The following is a 20,282-nucleotide window of genomic DNA, read 5'->3' on the forward strand; positions in this document are numbered from 1 at the left end:
GCGCCGTTGTAGGACACCGTGCTGTGCATGTTGTCGTGAAAGGACATGACCACAGCAAGCAGATGTGGTGGACAGCCAATCTTCCGTAGCAAGCTGAAGAGACCGCTTCGACTGACCAGATCAAACGCCTTCGTGAGGTCGATAAAGGCGAGGTAGAGTGGTTTATGCTGCTCGTGACACTTCTCCTGCAGCTGGCGTAGGGAGAAGATCATGTCCGCTGTTGATCGGCCAGCTCTGAAGCCACACTGGGACTCTGGGTAGACGCGGGAAGCAAGGGTCTGCAGGCGGGCAAGAGCGACCCGGGCGAATACTTTGCCGACGACGCTGAGGAGAGAGATGCCCCGGTAGTTGTTGCAGTTGCTGCGGTCTCCTTTGTTCTTGTACATAGTGATAATGTTGGCATCTCTCATATCCTGGGGGATGTAACCCTCCTTCCAGCAGCGACAGAGTAGATGGTGGAGCGGCTGTAGCAGGACTGGTTTCCCGCTCTTTAGGATTTCTGGAGGGATTCCGTCGCTTCCTGGTGCTTTCCCGCAAGCGAGGCGGTCGATGGCTTTGCCGAGCTCTGCCGCAGTAGGTGGGGTGTCTAGCTCCTCCATGACTGGTAGGTCTGGGATGGCGTTAAGAGCAGTGTCTGTTACGGTGTTCTTCGTTGTGTACAGCTCAAGGTAGTGCCCGGTCCACTGCCGCATTTGCTGTTCCTGGTCAGTGATGACCTCACCTGTCTTGGACTTAAGGGGGGCGATCTTGGAGGGGATTGGGCCTGTTGCCTTGTTGATACCCTCATACATTCCTCGTGCGTTGCCTATATCGGCGGCTTCCTGAATGCTTCTGCACAGGTTTAGCCAATAGGTGTTGGCACAGTGGCGGGCGGTCTTCTGGACTTTGTTCCTGGCAGCCCGTAGAGCTTGAAGTGTACTGGGAGTGGGCGTGACCTTGTAAGCCAGTAGGGCCTTCCTCTTAGCCTCGATCACGGGTTCCATTTCTTCCCAGTGAGCCTCGTACCAGTCAGCGTTCTTCCGCTCTTTCTTCCCGTAAGCAATAATGGCGGAGTTGTATATGGCGTCGCGGAGACGTGGCCAATTGAATTCGATAATGTCATCTGCCGCCACTCCCTCGCCGAGTGCATCTTCCATCTTGTTGATGAATTGCTGGGTCTTAACTGGGTTGCTGGCACAACTGGTGTTGATGCGTGGGCGACCCTTCATCTTGGAGTGGTGCAACCTCTTCGGCATTATGCGCACCTTGCTTACCACGAGGGCATGGTCCGTGTCGCAGTCTGCACTGTGGTAGCTGCGGGTGAGGAGGGTGCTGCCAATATCTGTTCTTCTGGTGATGACGAGGTCAAGCTGGTGCCAATGGCGGGAGCGGGGGTGCCTCCATGACACCTGGTGGATCTCTTTGCACTTGAAGAATGTGTTTGTCACGCACAGGCCGTGGTGACACGAAAGCTCAAGCAGTCGCTGACCATTCTCATTGATCTTTCCTCTCCCAAAGTTTCCAAGGCAGGTGGGCCAGGCCATGTGGTCGGCTCCTACTCTTGCGTTGAAGTCTCCAAGGAGATAGAGAGCGTTACTTCTGGGGATCTTGGATAACGCTTCGTCCAGTGCATGGTAGAACTGTTCTTTCTCTTCGGTGGTGGCGCAGAGGGTTGGGGCATACACGCTAAGAATGCTGACTGGGCCGAAAGTTGTTGACAATCGGAGGGTAAGTAATCTCTCTGTGCCTCCTGTGGGTGGCTCTATGGAGTTAACAAGCGTGTTCTTCACAGCGAACCCAACACCGTGCTGTCTTGGTTGGTCCGGAGACTTCCCTTGCCAGTAGAAGGTGTAGTTGGTTTCTCTGATAGTTCCGTTGTCGGCCAACCGGGTCTCCTGTAGAGCCGCAATGTCGATGTTTAGTCGTGCCAGTTCCCTATCGATGACAGCGGTTTTCCTGGCACCCTTGATCCACGGAAGGTCTGCAGTAAGTCCGGGGCACATGGTCCTGATGTTCCAGCTAGCGAGGCGAAGAGCCGGAGGCTTCTTTCTTGTTGTTTGCTTGGAATTAACTGGTGCGGGTGTTTTGTGGCCCACTTTTCGAGAGGCGCCTCTCTGATCCCCACGCACCCAGTGGGGCAGGCGAGCCATGGCGAGACGGTAGCTGTCCAGTGAGGTGCGATGACCTCTCCCACCGTCAGAGGAGACCCCTGGCGCTCGTTTCCTTCGCCAATCGGATGAGCTTATAACCGGTATCTGTCTCCTCCCGTGTTGAGTCGACATCTTGCGATGACGCTGGAGTGTCCTCTCCAGTGAAACTGAAGCTACAGAGCCTGTGCAGGGTGATATGGAGGGTCTGCTGTTGCCCATGCAGCAGACCCCCCCTCTCTTCGCAGCTGAAGGGTCCAAGGGAAAGACAAAGTCAATACAGCTTGGCTTCAGGTGCGCCGCAGGAGTTGCCGGTGTTGACTACAATGTCAAACCGCCTTAGGGACTCCGGCTCCGGATTTTCCCTTAAGTATTATGAAATGCCCTTCTTTGTCTCTTTTTATGGACTTTGCTGTGAAATCTGTTTTGTCTGATATAAGTATTGCTACCCCGACTTTTTTTTCATGTCCATTTGCTTGGAATACATTTTTCCATCCCTTTACTTTCAGTCTGTGTAGATCTTTTGTTCTAAGGTGGGTCTCTTGTACACAGCATATATGTGGGTCATTCTTTCTAATCCATTCAGCTACCCTATGTCTTTTAATTGGAGCATTTAATCCATTTACGTTTAAGGTTATTACTGATAAGTACTTATTCATTGTCATTTTCCCCCTTTGTACTCGTGTTCTTCTCTGTTTCTCTCTGTTTCTTTATCTTCTTAGAGCAGACCCTTTAGTATCTCTTGCATTGCTGGTTTGGTGGAGATGTATTCTTTTAGTCTTCCTTTGTCTGAGAAACTCCTTATTTCGCCTTCCCTTTTGAATGAGAGCCTTGCTGGGTAGAGTATTCTTGGTTGTAGGCCTTTGTTTTTCATTGCTTGGAATATTTTTTGCCATTCCCTTCTGGCTTGTAGTGTTTCTGCTGAGAAATCTGATGATAGCCTTATTGGAGCTCCCTTGTATGTTATTAGTTGTTTCTCTCATGCTGCTTTTAGGGTTCTCTCTTTGTCTTTGGATGTTGCCATTTTAATTATGATGTGTCTTGAGGTGGGCCTGTTGGGGTTCATCTTCATTGGGACCCTCTGTGCCTCCTGGATTTGCGTGACTCTTTCTCTCCTCATGTGAAGGAAGTTTTCTGTCATTAGTTTTGCAAAGAGGTTTTCTATCCCTTGCTCTTCTTCTTCTCCTTCTGGAATTCCAATGATATGGATATTGTTACGTTTCATGTTGTCCTGCAGCTGTCTTAGAACCTCTTCAGTCTTGTTCAGTCTTTTTTCATTTTGTTGCATTGTCTGGGAGTTTTTGTGTACGTTGTCCTCCAGCTCGCTGATCCGATCTTCTGCTTCCTCTAGCCTGCTTTTAATTCCTTCTACTGTGTTCTTCAATTCAGAGATTGTATTCTTCATTTCCTCCTGGCTCTTATTGATAGCTTCCATGTCCTTTTTGATGCTAGTATAATTCTCAGTAAGTTCCTTATAGTTCTTCTGGAGTTCACTGTAGTTTTTCTGGAGTTCTTTGTAGTTTCCACTGAGCTCATTTAGCTTCTCCATAATCCATGTTTTAAATTCTGTATCTGATATTTTGCTCCCCTCTATTTCATTTAGCACTCTTTCTGGGGATTCTACCTTTCCTTTTGATGGGGGGTTGTTTCTCTGTCTCCCCATTTTTGTGATTCCTTTTGTTTGTTGGTGCTTCTTAGAATGATCAGTTCTTCCTGGATCTGCCTCTGGTAGCGTCAGATCATGTACCAGACTGGCCCTAGGCAGCCTGTTGGAGACTTCCAGGGATCTACTGCCTTTGTCTTTCTTCTTTAGTTGTTACTATACTCAATCTGTGATCAGCCGTCAGGCTTAAGGACCGTGGGTGTGGCAACTTAATTCCTGTAGGCAGGGCTTTTATTTCCCCTTAGTATGACACCACTTGGAGGGGGATGGTCTGTCTGCTGTACTGGGGCTGAGTCAGCACTGGCTGGTCCTGGGAGGGGGTTAGTGTTGCTTCCACTTACTCCTCTGCCCTCCTGGATCTCCGTCTGTGTTGTCCTTGATGATATTTCTTTAATCTGTCTGGTTGTATTTCAGCTACTTTTTGGTGGATCTTTTTCTCTGGTTAGTTGATTGAGAGTCACTCTGTCCACCTTGTCTTGAGATCTTTTGTGAATGTGCTGCTAAAACATAATTACACAACCCAGGCAAGAAACCCACACCCTCCAATGTCTCCCCCAAATACAATCCCACTATAGGCTGCAAATGAGCCCGTGTTAATATACTTGTGGAGATACTGGGACTCTTATTTCGTAGGAGAAACAGAAAGGAGTTGTTTTAAATGAAGGAAGGGTAATTTTTGAGCTGGAAGTTGATAGAGTATTAATATTAGCAATTGGGATCAAGGTTATGTAAGAGAGCAATTAACACTTACACTGTCTGTTTGAAAAGGAGGGGAGGGTTACAGGGTGGAGTGTGAAAGTGGAAGTGTATAGTATTAGGATTATATAACCGGTATATACTATATGATTAGCGTGGGAGGTAGGGTAGACACAACAGACATCCAGGTAGATAGACAGCCAGAAATTGAAAGAGAGGGCTGGGGAGGTTAGAATGTAGGAAATAGATTGAGAGAGAATTTTTTAAGGATAAAAATACAGAGTAGAAAATAGCAAGACAGGAAGGGAGAGAGGAAAGAGAGAGAGAAAGTAGAGAAGAGAAGGGTAGGAGAGAGAATGAAAGAAGAAGGGGAGGTAGAAGAGAGGGGACTGGATTAAAATTCTTTTTTAAATTATATGTTATAAAAAAGATTAGGAGATTAAAACATGATATAAAGTTGCAAGATAGAGAGAAAAGGTGACTATAGAGAGAGAGGAATAGGAGATAGGAAAGCAAGAGGATTTGGGAGGAAAAGAGCTCAGAGGAGGGAAGGAAATCAGGAGGAAGAGGAGATATTGGGGAGGGGAGGATTGAAATTGAAGAGTTGGCAAAAGATAGGATGAAGGAGAGAAATACAAGAGGTAGGGAAAGAAGTGAGGGGATGGGGTAGAAAAAGAGAAGGGGTAAGAATGGGAGAGTAAAGGGAGAGGGGGATAGATTAGAATTATAATTTGAATATTAAGAGATTAGAATATAAAGTGTAATAGGGAGAGAGAGAGATTATGTATAGGGAGAGAAGGAAAATAAGGACAAGAGATGAAAGAAAAATGAATGTAGACTGAAGGGGGACAAAATAAAGAAAGAAATTTAATAAAGTTGAAGGTGCGTAGCGCAGAGAAAGGAGAGGGTGAGAATGGGAGAGAACTTAAAATTATAAAATTAACTGAGAATAGGATGCAGGGGAGAATGCTAAGGGGAGAGAAGGGGGGGAAGGGGAGGGGAGAAAAGGAGCGAGAATAAGAAGGGACTGACGGTAGGGGTAGTTAGAGAGAGAGTGAGAGATAAAAGAATGAGGATTTTAACTCAATTCAACTTTTATGCACAGTCTCTGGGTATTTTTGGTTTGTTTGTTTTTTGGTTTTTCCTTGCTTCCTTCCTGAGTCTGCTCCTATTCAAAATTCCATGAGTTTCAAATCTTTTCTGGTTGGTTGGCTGGCTGTGGGAGGGTTCTGCTTGATTCTGGGGTTGCTAGTCTTTTTTTCGTGGGCCTACCACCGCTCTGCTGTGAGCTGCCTTTAGTTGTCCCCTCCTGAGGCAGCCTCAGCCCTCCTCAGGCTTGTCCAGCTACTCCTTCCCCCTGTTGGTCCAGCCTGTGCCTGCCAGCAATCCCCGCCCTGCCTCCAGTCCTGTCTCTATTCCCAGGCTACAGCTTCTGCTCTCTTCCCTGTCTATATGCCTGCGCACCCTACCTCTCTCCCTGTCTCAAGATTGTCCTTTTGTTCTGCAGGACTCTGGCACAGTCGGTCAAAGTGCCGGGCCCAGTGGCCCTTTCCTGCCCAGGGCCTCTCCCCTAGTCTGGAGCTTTGCAGTGGCTTTCCCGCGTGGGCTCTTCTCCTTGCCCCAAAACTTTCTCTATTCCGAGCTACCGCTTCCGCTGGCTTCCCTGTCTATCGGCCTGCGCACTCTATCTTTCTTCCCGCCACAGCACCGTCCCTTTGTTCTGTGGGACTCTAGTGTGGTCGGTCAGCGCAGCACTCTCCTTCCCCGGAGCTCTCTGCCGGTCTGGAGCTCCGCAGCAGCCCTTCCCTGCGGGCCCTTCTCCTTGCCCTAAAACCGTCTCCCCTCCAGAACCTCCGCCTCCGCTCTCTTCCCTACTTACACACCCTGCACGTCCTATTTCTCTCTTAACCCCAAACCTGCCTTTTGTTCTGTGGGATTCTAGCGCGACTAAAGAGCAAACACTGATTTCAAGAACACAGTTCTCCCCCGGTCCAGAGTTCCGCAGCAGCTTTTCTGTGCAGCCCATCTCCTTGCCCCAGAACTGCTCCTTTGTTCTGTAGGACCTTAGCGCAAGTGCTGGGTGCGCCCGGGATGCCGAGCTTTCCGTCGGAGGTTGCAGCTGAGGATGTTTCTCTCTAGACTCAGGTCACACAGTTTCTCCCAGTCCTGGTTGTTCACTGTTCTCTCCCTCCTCTGGCTTTTTCGGCCAAATCCTCTCCCTAACTCCCTACAAGAATTCACTCCCGGCTAGTGAGCTCTCCGGCTTGATACTGCAAACGCACGGAGTCTCAGAATGACTCAGCCTGCAGTTTGTGATAAACCCCTCCACCCCCCTCCACGCTGCTCCCACGATCTCCTCCCCGTTCACGTTATCAGATATTCCCACTCACTCAGTCATTCCTCCCCGAGTTTGTTCCTCCTGGATTGTCTCCTTAACAGGAGCGAGCTGAGAACACTGTTCCTACTCCGCGGCCATCTTGGTCCCCACAATTCTTCCTTTTGAAAATGTCTCATCCTATAGAAAAGTTAAAATAATAGGATAATGTCACCCTGATTCATTATATTTATCCATTGTTAACACTTTACCATATCTGCTTATCTATGTGTGTGTGTGTGTTTGTTTTATTTTATTTTATTTTTTTGCTGAACTGTTTGAAAATAACTTTCAGCATCATGACATGCCATCGCTATGTACTTTAGCACAACAGCCCCCAACCTTTCTGGCACAAGGGACTGGCTTTATGGAAGACAATTTTTCCACAGATTGGAGAGGAGAGGGGAGGGTGAGGAGGGAGACAGGAGGTGAAGCTCAGATGGTAAATCAAGCAAAGCTTTGCTCACTCACCTGCTGCTCACCTCCTGCTATGCAGCCAGTACTGGTCCATGGCCCAGGCGTTGGAGACCCCTGCATTAGCATATATTTTCTGAGAACAAATATATTTTCCAACATAGTCCATTGTGCAGTAATATCACTACCACACCAAAGAGATTTAACAGTAATACAATAATACTGCCTATATGCAGCCTATATTAACATCTTCCCAATAATTCCAGCATTTTCTTTCCAGGTATTTTATAAAATCCAGAATCCAATCAAGGGTCATGAATTTGACTTAGTTGTCATATCTCTTTAATCTTCTTTAACCTAGAACTGCCCCCGCTGCTTTATTTTAACTCTTAGGTCATTGATGTTTTATCAGAATCCAGATGGATGTCTTGTAGAAGGACCGCATCTTTTTTGAAAAGAACACAGGTCTTCAAAAGGACTGAACCATTTTGATTTCTCTGTACTATAAAAGACTCTTCCTCACCCTTCTGTCTGTGATTATGAGATTTCAGTAGGCATCCTATGCATGGCTGATTTAATTCTGATTCTTCAGTTAAAAATGAATTCAAGGCACCTATCCCTTCTCTACACATTTTCCTCATTAAATATGGTTGCTAGCTGCAAGGCAAGCCCCACTAGTTTAGTCCAAAGTCAAGTTAAGGTCATCTGGCTAGGCACTGCCTATCCAAATAAGAGAAAAAGTACACTTAAGTTTGGAACCGTTGATACAGTTTTGATGCCTTCCTAAAATGACCTTCTTGCTGCCTTATTAACTCCAATGGATTTTTCATAATTGTTGAGGGATTTTAATTATGCACTGTTGTTTGCTATTCAAAATGATTTACCTTGGTTCATAAACACTTGAATCACAGGGGTTTCCTCTATGGTTAGAAAAGTAAACTTGTAAAGGAGGAGGCAAGATGGTGGAAGGGTAGGAGGATATATCGCGCACCTCCTCCCAGAACCAAATTGGAAATAAAACTAGAAACTTCCAGTCAAGGTGGAGAGGTGAGTAAACATGCTTCACTGACTCGTGCAACCATAGAAAGAAGTACAACCATATCTCAAAACTAATAACAACCCAGAACCATCAGAAAATTGAGCTGTATGGAAATCCAACAACCAAGGATTTAAAGACACCACACTCATCCAGATGGGGAGAAGAGGCAGAGTCTTGGAGACAGGCAGAGAGGTGGTATGGCTCAGCGAAGTAGTGGCAGCAGCAGCAAAATGGACAATCACACATTCATAAGTGGTAGATAAAAATTAGGAGGGATACCTTGGAAGCAAGTGATCCCAGCCCCAACCAGATCACACAGCCCAGGGTTCCACCATCAGGAAAATAAATCCCCATTACCCATCTGTAAAAAAACAGTGGGGGTTGAGGTAGTGGAAGAAACAACGAGATTTTTGCTGCTTAAAGGGCCCACGTGGACTTAAAACACACACAAACGCACCAACTCTGGGTTTCACCACCAGAGCAGCAGCTAGCAGGACACCAGTCACATACAGGAAGTGGGTTGAAAGTGACTGGAAATGGGGCGAGTGCAGGGCAAGTCTCCAGAAGCCAGGCAGTGCCAATGTCCCTTCTCTGAATCCTCCTCCCTAAACACAGAGTTGCCCCACCCTGGAAATTACCTAAAGCTTCACCCCAAACAATTTACAGGGCCTTTTCTACATAGGCCACACTACTAAGACAGGTAGTAAAAGCAGCTCTACCTAATACACAGAAACAAACACAGGAAGGCTGCCAAATTGAGGAGACAAGGAAATATGACCCAAATGAAAGAACAGAACAGAACCTCAGAAAAAGAACTAAACAAAATAGAGATAACCAACCTATCAGGTGCAGAATTCAAAACACTGGTGATCAGGATGTTCAGAAAACTCATTGAATACAGCAAAAACATAAAGGTTACATTAAGTGATATATAGAAAAATCCAAGAGAACCAATAATGAAGGGAAGAAAGCTGGAATTCATCAATGATTTGGAGCATAAGAAAGAAATAAGCATTCAACCAGAACAGAAAGAAGAAACAAAATTTTTTTTAAATGAGGACAGGCTTAGGAACTTCTGGGACATCTCAAAACATGCCAAATACTGAATCATAAGAATGCAAGAAGGAGAAGAGGAAGAGCAAGAAATTATAAACTTCCTTGAATACTTCTTGCCAGTCTCTTCATGCCTGCAAAGTTTCTTCTGAGAAATCAGTTGATAATCTTCTAGGCACCCTTTTGTAGGTCACTCTCTGCTTTACTCTTGCTGCTTTTAAGAGTCTCTCTTTACCTTTAGCATTTTAGTTATGATGTGTCTTGGTGTGGTCCTTCTTGGGTCGAGCTTGTTTAGGACTCTCTGTGCTTCCTGGACTTGTATGTCTACTTCCTTCACCAAATTTGGGGAGTTTTCCTTCATTATTTTCTCACATAAGTTTTCAATTTCTTGCTCTTCCTCTTCTCCTTCTGGCTCACCTATCGTTCGGATGTTGGCACGTTTAAAGTTGTCCCAGAGGTTCCTAAACCTCTCCTCATTTTTTTTTTCAATTCTTGTTTTCTCATTCTGTACTGGTTGACTGTTTTTTTTCTTTTTTATGTCCCAAGAGATTGATTTGAACCACGGTTTCCTTCCCTTCACCATTGGTTTTGTGTGGATTTTCCTTCTAAAAAAAAAAAAGAAATTATAAACTTATTTGAAAAAATAATGGAAAAATTTTTTCCTAATTTGGTAAAGAAAATAGACATAGAAGTCCAGGAAGCACACAGAGTCCCAAACAAGTTGGACTGCAAGAGGACCACACCAAGACACATCATAATTAAAATGCCAAAGGTTAAAGATAGAGAGGATCTTAAAAGCAGCAAGAGAAAAGAAGAATTATCTATAAAAGGGTTTCTATAAGACTGTCAGCTGATTTCTCAGAAGATACTTTGCAGGCTAGAAGAGACTGGCAAGAAGTATTCAAACTAATGAAAAGCAAGGACCTACAACCTAGATTACTCTATCCAGCAAAGATATCATTTAGAATTAATTATAGGACAGATAAAGTACTTCCAAGAAAAGGTAAAACTAAAGGAGTTCATCATCACCAAGCCATTATTATATGAAATGTTAAAGGGAACTGTATAAGAAAAAGAAGATCAAAACTATGAACATTAAAATGGCAACAAATTCACAACTATCAACAACTAAACTAAAAAACAAACAGAATAAGAACAGAATCATAAATATGGCAATCATTTGAAGAGTTATCAGCTGGGAGGGGGAAGGGGAAGATGAAGGGAAAGGTGCAGGGATTAAGAAGTACAAATTAGTAGTTACAAAATAGTTAGTGGAATATTAAGGACTGTATAGGAAATGGAGTAGCCAAAGAACTTATATGCATGGCCCATGGACATGAACTAAGAGGAGGATTGCTGGAGGGAATCGGGGTATCAGGTGGAGCAAGGCAAAGAAGGGAGGAAATTGAGAAAACTGTAGTAGCATAATCAATAAAATATATTTTTAGAAAACAAATGGTCTTGGTTGGTGTGGCTCAGTGGATTGAGTGCCAGACTGTAAACCGAAAGGTCACTGGTTCAATTCCCAGTCAGGGTACATGTCTGGGTTGTAGGCAAGGTTCCCAGTTGGGAGAATGCAAGAGGCAACCACAGCCGACTGATGTATCTCTCACATGTCAATGTTTCTCTCCCTTTCTTTCTCCATCCCTTCCCCTCTCTCTAAACAAAACATTTCACTGCAAAGAAGCCAAATACACATTCTTCTCAAAGGCATACAGAACACTCTCAAACACAGGTCACATGGAACGACAGAAAATAAACCTTAGCAAATTCAAGAAAATTAAAGTCATATCAGGCATTTTCTCAGATCACAATGGCTTGAACCTAGAACTTAACCTCAAGAAAAAAACTCAAAAACATTCAAATACATGGAGGCTAAATAGAATGTTATTAAATAATGACTGGGTTAACAATAAGATCAAGGAAGAAGTCAAAAACTATCTGAAAACAAATGAAAATGAACTCACAACAACCCAAAACCTATGGGACACAGCAAAAGCAGTCCTGAGAGAGAAGTTCATAGCATTACAGGCCTACCTAAAGAGGATAAAAAAATCTCAAATAAACAACCTAGCACTACACCTAAAAGAACTATAAAAAACAACAACAACAAAGCCCTGAGCAAATAGAAGGAAGGAAATAATCAAGATCAGGACAGAAATAAATGACTTAGAGACTTAAAAAAAAAAAATTCAAAAGCTCAATGAAATCCAGAAGCTGGTTTTTCAAAAAGATAAACAAAATTAACAAACCTTAAAACAGACTGATGAAAACCATAGAGAGATAAAAGACCCAAATAAAGAAAATTAGAAATTAAAGCAGAGAAGTAACAACAGATACCACAGAAATACAAAGGAGTGTAAGAAATTACTATAAACAACTCTACGCCAAGAATTAGACAACCCTGGCAAAATGGGTAAATTCCTAGAAACATATAGTCTTCCAAAACTGAATCAGGAAGAAGCAGAAAACCTGAACAGACCAATAACAACTAGTGAAATGAAATAGTAATCAAAAAACTCCCGAGGACTTCCGGCCAAGATAGACAGACACTCTGTGTCTCCCTCAACAACTAGGAAGGAATACAACTACCTCAAAACTAGAAACAACCAGAAGTTCCAGAAAATCAAACTACACAGAAGTCCAACAAACAAGATATAAAGAAGAAATATTCATCCAGACAGGTAAGAGGGGCAGAGCCGGGGTGGAGAGGACACAGTGTGGTGGTGGCAGCAGCAGCGGCGGCAGCAGGCCAACAGAAAGCGCAGTTGTTACAGAAACAGGGGAGTCCAAAAATCCCCGGAGTTTTCGGTTGGGGGATGGGGAGAAGGAAGCAACTTTCAGAATGCCTCCACACACCTGAGGCTGGTGGCTGGTGTCTTTCATTATGCAAAATTGCTTGGATGCTTCCAAGGCCTCAGGTGGATGGGAGGAGTCTTGAACCAGGGGACGGTATGGAAAGCACACAGAGCCTGCATGGGGTTCTGTGAATGGTCAGAACTGTTGGCAACACCCACTGCATCAGTGGACGCAGTCAGGGATATATAGGCAACTGCGAACACTTTACGACGGCGTGCTCTGGGGCTGTCTCCCTCACTGGCGGATGTTCTCAGGGGTGCTCTGGAGAAGGAGAGGAGATCCACGTGGTTTACAGAAAGAAGACAGTTTGCAAGGAGGCTGAGAATCCTGGCAGTTTTGCATTGAGAGCTGAAGGACACCACAGCACAGAAAGGACCTCCCCAATCAGATTGAATGATCGGCACCTGCTGGTAAAGCTGAACTGTGTTTGGGAAGTAGGGAAATGGTGTTTCTGACCTTCCTAAAACTGGCTAGGTTTGGTAGGGCGGAGGCAAGGATATGTGTAACTGCTAAACAATTTTCTTTTCACTCAACTGAAGTATTTAAGAGTTGTAATTCTGGCGGTGGGCAGTCGGACCCCTAACTAAAGAGCCCGTGGGTTTGTTTTCAATTGGAGCAGCCCAGGGGTTCTGTAACACAGTAACACATTTTAAAAGTTGGGAGGGACACCTTGGGAGCATTCCTAGCTCCTCACCAGACGGCATAGCTCATGGTTCCAGCACTGGGGAAAATCAAGCCTCATTGCTCCTGACTGTGCAAACCAGTGAGGGTTGGGGCAGAGGCAGAAACTGCTGATCTCTCAGCAGAGTCCACTTGTTTAAAGGACCCCCATGGTCATAGAACGTCTGCAGACCCATCCACTCTGAGAACGACAGCCAAGGCAACAGCTAGAGAGGCACCTGTCCCATACTGAAGTGGAAAAAGTGCCTGGAAAAGGGGCAAGTGCTGGACAAGTGGCATTGTTCCCTCTCAGACCCCTCTCTGACATACAATGCCACAACATGGTGAAACAGGTCGCCCTGTACTGATGAATTCCTAAGGCTCCTCCCCTTACAACCTAACAGGAGCAATAGCTCTACCTAAGACACAAAGGCAAACAAACACAGGAGCCTGTCAAAATGAGGAGACAGAGAAATATGGCCCAATAGAAGAAAACGATCTAGTTTCCAGTGAGAGAACTAGATGACAAGGAGATAGCCAACCTAACAGATGAGGAGATAGCCAACCTAACAGATGCAAAATTCCAACACTGGCGATAAAGATGCTCACAGACTTGACAGATATGCTTGAGTATGACAAATGCATAAAATAAGAAGTGAAGGTTATGCTAAATGAAATGAAGGAAAATCCACAGAAAACCAATGGTGAAGGGAAGAAAACCAAGGTTCAAATCAATGGTTTGGAACATAAGGAAGAAAAGAAACAGTCAACCAGTACAGAATGAGGAAACAAAAATTGAAAAAAAAATGAAGAGAGGCTTGGGAACCTCTGGGGCAACTAAAAATGTGCCAACATCCAAATAATAGGGATGCCAGGAGGAGAAAAGGAAGAGCAAGAAATTTAAAACTTATGTGAAAAAATAATGAAGGAAAACTTCCCAAATTTGACAAAGGAAATAGACATACAAGTTCAGGAAGCAGGGAGAGTGCTGGGCGAGCTGGACCCAGAAGGGACAACACCAAGACACATCATGATTAAAAAGCCAAAGGTGAAAGATAGAGAAAATCCTAAAAGCAGCAAGAGAGAAGCGGAGAGTTACCTACAAAGGGGTGCCTATAAGACTATCAGCTGATTTCTCAGAAGATACTTTGCAGGCTAGAAGGGACTGGTAAGAAGTATTCAAACTAATGAAAAGCAAGGACCTACAACCTAGATTACTCTAACCAGCAAAGCTATCATTTAGAATGGAGGGCAGGTGAAGTGCTACCCAGACAAGGTAAAGCTAAAAGAGTTCATCATCACCAAGCCATTATTATATGAAATGTCAAAGGGACTTACTTAAGAAAAAGATCAAAACTATGAACACTAAAATGACAACAAACTCACGACTATCAACAACTGAATCTAAAAAATAAAAACAAAATCCAACTAAGCAAACCAGAATAGGAACAGAATCATAGGTATGGGGATCATTTGGAGGGTTATCAGCTGGGAGGGGGAAGGGGGAGAAATGGGAAAATGGTGGAGGAATTAAGATTAATCATAATCAATTAGTACAGAATAGACATGGGGAAAGTTAAGAATAATATAGGAAAAGGTGGAGCCAAAGAACATAGGCACTACTCATGGACATAAACTAAGAGGGGTGGGATTGCTGGAGGGAAGGGGGGTACTGGGCAGAGGGTAGCAGAGGGAAAAATATTGGAACTACTGTAACAACATAATTAATAAAATATACTTAAAAAAAAAAAAAACACTACCAGCACCTGAAAGCCCTGGACCAGATGGCTTCACAGAAAATATCACCAAACATTCAAAGAAAAACTAACACCTATCCTTCTTAAACTATTTCAAAAATTTCAAGAGAGAAGACTTCCAAACTTCTTCTATGAGGCCAGTATTAACTAAATTCCAAAAACAGATGAAGATACTAAAAGAAAGAAAATTACAGGTCAATATATCTGATGAACATAGATGTTAAAATCCTCAACAAAAATTAGCAAACTGTCTTCTAAGCAAAGAAACATCAAGAATATTGAGGCATTGAACAACACTCTGGATCAAATGGACTTAATAGATATATATAGAACTTTTCACCCCCAAAGAAGCAAAAATATACATTCTTCTCAAATGCACATGGGACATTTTCAAAGATAGAGCACATGGTAGGACACAAAACTAGCCTCAACAAATTCAAAAAAATTGAAATTATATCGAGCATCTTTTCAGATCACAACGGCTTAAAATTGGAAATCAATTTTAAGGAAAAAACTCAAAAACATTCAAACTCATGGAGAATGAATAACATGATATGAAATAATGAATGGGTCAGCAATGACATCAAGGAAGAAATCAAAAAGTTTCTGGAAACAAATGATAACAAATACACAACAATCCAAAACCTCTGGGATACAGCAAAAGCAGTCCTGAGAGGGAAGTTCATAGCAATAAGGGCCTAAAAAGGATAGAAGAATCTCAAATAAAAAATCTAACCCTACAGCTACAAGAACTAGAACAACAACAAACAAAGCCCAGAGCAAGTAGAAAAAGGAAATCATCAGGATCAGAGAAGAATTAAATGACATAGAGACTAAACAAACAATTCAAAAGATCAACAAAAGTAGGAGCTGGTTCTTTGAAAAGATAAACAAAATCTACAAGTCTTTAGCCAGCCTCATCAAGAAAAAAAGACAGAAGACCCAAATAAACAAAATCAGAAACGAAAGAGGAGAAACCACAACCGATATCACAGAAATAGGAAGGATTGTAAGAAGTTACTACAAACAACTATATGGCAAGAAACTTGACAACCTAGATGAAATGGACAAATTTCTAGAAACATATAATCTTCCAAAACTAAATAAAGAAGAAACAGAAAGCCTGAACAGACCGATAACAAAGAGTGAAATTGAAACAGTAATCAAAAAACTCCCAGCACCCAAAAGCCCTGGACCGGATGGCTTCACAGGCAAATTTTACAAAACATTCAGGGAAGAACTAACACCTACCCTTCTCAACTATTCCAAAAAATCCAAGAAGAGGGAAGACTCCCAAACTCGTTCTATGAAGCCAGTATTACCCTAATTCCAAAACCAGGTCTAGACACAACAAAGAAAGAAAACCACAGGCCAATATCACTGATGAACATAGATGCTAAAATCCTCAACAAAATATTGGCAAACTGGATTGAGCAACACATTAAAAAGATCATAAATCATGATCAAGTGGGATTCATCCCAGGGATGCAAGGATGGTTTAATATTCACAAATCAATAAATGCAATACACCACATAAACAAAATGAAAGACAAAAACCACATGTTCATATCAATAGATGCTGAAAAGACATTTGATAAAGTACAACACCCATTTATGATGAAAATTCTCAGCAAAATGGGAATAGAGGGAGAATACCTCAACATATATAGGCCATATACGAGAAACCCAAAGCCAACATCATACTCAATGGACAAAAACTGAAAGCATTCCCCCTGAGATCAGGAACAAAACAAGAATTTCCACTGTCTCAACTCCTATTTAAGAGAGTATTGGAAGTTCTAGCCACAACAATCAGACAAGAAAAAAAATAAAAGTCATCCAAATTGGAAAAGAAGTAAAACTGTCATTATTGCAGATGACATGATAGTGTACGTAGAAAACCCTAGAGTCCACGAAAAAACTACTCGACCTAATAAGTGAATCTTGCAAAAGAGCAAGGTACAAAGTCAATATTCAGAAATCAAAGGAATTTCTGTACACCAATAAAAAAATATCAGAGATAGAAACTGGAAAAAAATCCTATTTACTATAGCAACAAGAAAAATAAAATATCTAGGAATAAATTTAACCAAAGAGGTAAAAGACCTGTACTCGGAAAACTACATAACCCTGAAGAAATCAATTAAGGAAGATACAAATAAATGGAAGCATATACCATGTTCATGGATGGGTAGAATCAACATCATTAAAATGTCCATACTACCCAAAGCAATTTATAGATTCAATGCAATTCCTATTAAAATACCAGCAACATATTTCACAGACCTAGAACAAATACTTCAAAAATTTATATAGAACCAAAAAAGACCCTGAATATCCACAGGAATCTTGAGACAGAAAAATGAAATAGGAGGAATCACAATACCTGACATCACACTATACTACAAGGACACTGTAATCAAAACAGTTTGGTACTGGCATAAGAACAGACATATAGATCAATGGAACAGAACAGAGAGCCCAGAAATAAACCCAGGCCTCTATGGTCAACTAATATTTGACAAATTGGGAAGGAACATAAAATGCAATAGGAAGAGCCTCTTCAAAAAATGGTGCTGGCCACACACAAGAACAAACTCAAGATGGATTAAAGACTTAAATGTAAGCTGTGACACCATAAAAGTCCTAGAGGAAAACATAGGCAAGAAAATATCAGATATCTCACGTAACAATCTCTTCACGGATACATCTCCTAAAGCAAGAGAAATAAAGGAAAAAATAAATAAATGGGATTACATCAAACTGAAGAGTTTCTGCTCAGCAAAAGAAAACATCAGCAAGATGAAAAGGAAGCCAACCATATGGGAAAACATATTTGCCAATGACATCACAGACAGGGGACTGATTTCCAAAATATATAAAGAGCTGATACGACTAAACATCAAGAAAACAAACAACCCAATTAAAAAATGGGCAAGGGACCTGAACAAACACTTCTCCGAAGAGGACATACAGAAGGTCCATAGACACATGAAAAAATGCTCAACATCATTAGCCATCAGGGAGATGCAAATAAAAACCACAATGAGATACCATTTTACACCAGTCAGAATGGCCATCATCAACAAATCAACAAGCAACAAGTGCTGGCGAGGATGTGGAGAAACGGGAACCCTACTGCACTGTTGGTGGGAATGCAGACTGGTGCAGCCACTATGGAGAACAGTATGGAATTACCTCAGAAGATTAAAAATGGAACTGCCTTTTGAACCAGCGACTCCACTACTAGGATTATACCCGAAGAATCTTGAAACACCAGTTCAAAAGAACTTATGCACTCCTATGTTCATTGCAGCACTGTTTACAATAGCTAAGTGCTGGAAACAACCTAAGTGCCCATCTGTAGATGAGTGGATCAAAAAACTGTGGTACATTTAAACAATGGAATACTATGCAGCAGAAAGAAAGAAGGAACTCCTGCCATTTGCAACAACATGGATGGAACTAGAGAGAATTATGCTTAGTGAAATAAGCCAGGCAAAAAAAGAAAAATACCATATGATATCACCTAATACAGGAAACTAAAGAACAACACAAACAAAGGAACTAAATAGAACAAAGAGCAGAATAGCAGTAAATAGGGGGTAGGGGAGAGGGAGAGAAGAGGGATAAGTAAGGGAAGGGATTAGTCAAAGAACCTATATAAAAGACTCATGGACATGGACAACGGGGAGGGATATGATTGCGGGAGAGGGGGTGGGTTGGGTGGGGGAGAGAAATTAGGGGAAAAGGGGACAACTGTAATTGAAAAACCAAAATTAAAAAAAGAAATGGTGCTGGGAGAACTGGACAGGGACGTGCAAAAAAATGAAACTAGACCACCAACTTACATCACACACCAGAATAAACTCAAGATGGATCAAAGATTTAAATGTAAGACGTGACACCATAAAAATCCTAGAGGAAAACATAGACAGAAAAAATTCATATATCCCACGCAACAATATTTTCACTGATACATCTCCTAAGGCAAGGGAAATAAAGAAAAAATAAACAAATGGGACTACATCAAACTGAAGAGTTTCTCCTCAACAAAAGAAAACATCAGCAAGATGAAGAGGGAACCAACCATATGGGAAAACATATTTGCCAATGATACCTCAGATAAGGGATTGATCTTCAAAATATATAAAGAAATTACATATCTCAACACCAAGAACAGACCAATAAAAAATGGGCAAAAGACCTGAACAAACATTTCTCCAAGGAGGATACACAGAGGGTCCATAGACACATGAAAGAATGCTCAACATAACTAGCCATCAGAGAGATGCAAATTAAAACCACAATGAGATACCACTCTACACCTGTCAAAATGGCCATCATCAACAAATCAACAAACAAGTGCTGGCGAGGATGTGGAGAAATGGGAACCCTAGTGCACTGTTGGTGGGAATGCAGACTGGTGCAGCCACTATGGAAAACAGTATAGAATTACCTCAAAAAACTAAAAATGGAACTGCCTTTTGAACCAGCCATTCCACTGCTAGGATTATACACGAAAAATCCTAAAACCCTAATTCAAAAGAACTTATGCACCCCTATGTTCATAGCAGCACTGTTTACAATAGCCAAGTGCTGGAAACAGCCTAAGTGCCCATCAGTAGATAAGTGGATCAAAAAACTGTGGTACATCTACACAATGGAATACTATGTAGCAGAAAGAAAGAAGGAACTCCTGCCATTTGCAACAACATGGATGGAACTAGAGAGAATTATGCTTAGTGAAATAAGCCAGGCAATGAAAGAAAAATACCATATGATCTCACTTAATACAGGAGACTAAGGAACAACACAAACAAATGAACTAAATAGAACAAGGAAGAGAATAACAGTTATTAGGGGGGAGCAGGGAGGGAGAGAAGGGGGATAAATAAGGGAAGGGTTTAGTTAAAGAACATGTATAAATGACTCATGGACATGGACAATGGGGGGGACATGACTGAGGGAGAAGAGGAGGGCTGGGTGAGGGGGGAGCAATGGCGGAAAAGTGGGACAACTGTAATTGAAAAAACAAAAAAAAAATACTTTTTTGTCAAATAAATTAAATAGGGGGAATAAAAGAAATAAAACAGTACAGAATTTGCTCAAAAAATTAAAAATGAAACTGCCTTTTGACCCAGTGATTCCACTGCTAGGAATATACGTGAAGAATCCCGAAACACCAATTCAGACGAAATTATGCACCCCCGTGTTCATAGCAGCACTATTTACAATAGCTAAGATTTGAAAACAGCATAAGTGCCCATCAGGAGATGAGTGGATACAAAAAACAAAAAACAAAAAACTGTGGTACATTTACACAATGGAATACTATGCAGCAGAATGAAAGAAGGAACTCCTACCTTTTGCAACAGCATGAATGGAACCGGAGACTATTATACTAAGTGAAATAAGCTAGTCAGTGAAAGAAATATACTACATGATCTTACTATAAGAGGAATCTACTGAACAAAATAAACTAATGAGCAAAACAGAACCAGAAGCAAAGAATCACAGAACAAGCTGAAAGCTGTATAAAAGGGGAGGGAGGACCTGGAGACTGATTAAAAGAAGGTAAAAGGATTAGTAAAGAACATATATGTAACGGAAGGGTTTAGTCAAAGAACATGTATAAATG

This window comes from Furipterus horrens, unplaced genomic scaffold (genome assembly GCF_987537825.1).
Source record: "Furipterus horrens unplaced genomic scaffold, mFurHor1.1.pri manual_scaffold_5, whole genome shotgun sequence".
Classification (NCBI taxonomy): Eukaryota; Metazoa; Chordata; class Mammalia; order Chiroptera; family Furipteridae; genus Furipterus; species Furipterus horrens.